Source organism: Aphanomyces invadans (assembly GCF_000520115.1).
Source record: "Aphanomyces invadans strain NJM9701 unplaced genomic scaffold supercont1.1, whole genome shotgun sequence".
Lineage (NCBI taxonomy): Eukaryota > Oomycota > Saprolegniomycetes > Saprolegniales > Verrucalvaceae > Aphanomyces > Aphanomyces invadans.
The window spans coordinates 646,282-646,875 of NW_008580146.1; positions in this window are offsets into that span (position 1 = coordinate 646,282).

Here is a 594-nt window from a genome sequence, read left to right on the forward strand (position 1 = left end):
CTGTTGGAGGGGTACGTCCTTGATTAGCGTAGTTATCTCCTCCGCTGTGTAGCGCGTCCTGGGACCTACCCTACCAGGTTTTCGAGACATGCTGACGCCGTTCTTGTAGCGAGTCCACACGGTGCGTATGGTGCCACGGTTCAAGTCGAATCGAGCAGCAATGGCCTTGATAGTCCCGTGTGGAGCTTGCCATGGCACAGATTGTTTTGAAGGGTTGTGGTGATCTCAAACTTGGCTGACGCGCTCAGTTCTCGTGTTTGGTGCATGGCGGGAAATTTGAAAATGGGCGTAGGGCCCTTAGTTTTATTTGATTTTTTATAGATTAAGTTAATACAATTTGGTGGCTCTCACGCGGGGTCGATTTCGACCACCAAAATTTCCTCTGGAGCCCTCCGTGCCATTGGATGATCGTCTACTTACAGTCAACGAAGCCATCGAGGGACCAGAGATTAGGGTTAAGTGAAATTATTGCATGTCAAAGGTTTCAAAACGCCATATACATTTTTATTGTTACCATGCAAACATTTCGTTTTGAGAGTTATTCCACATCACTGTCACTCACTCCTGACGACGACTCCGACGACATGGAGTCAA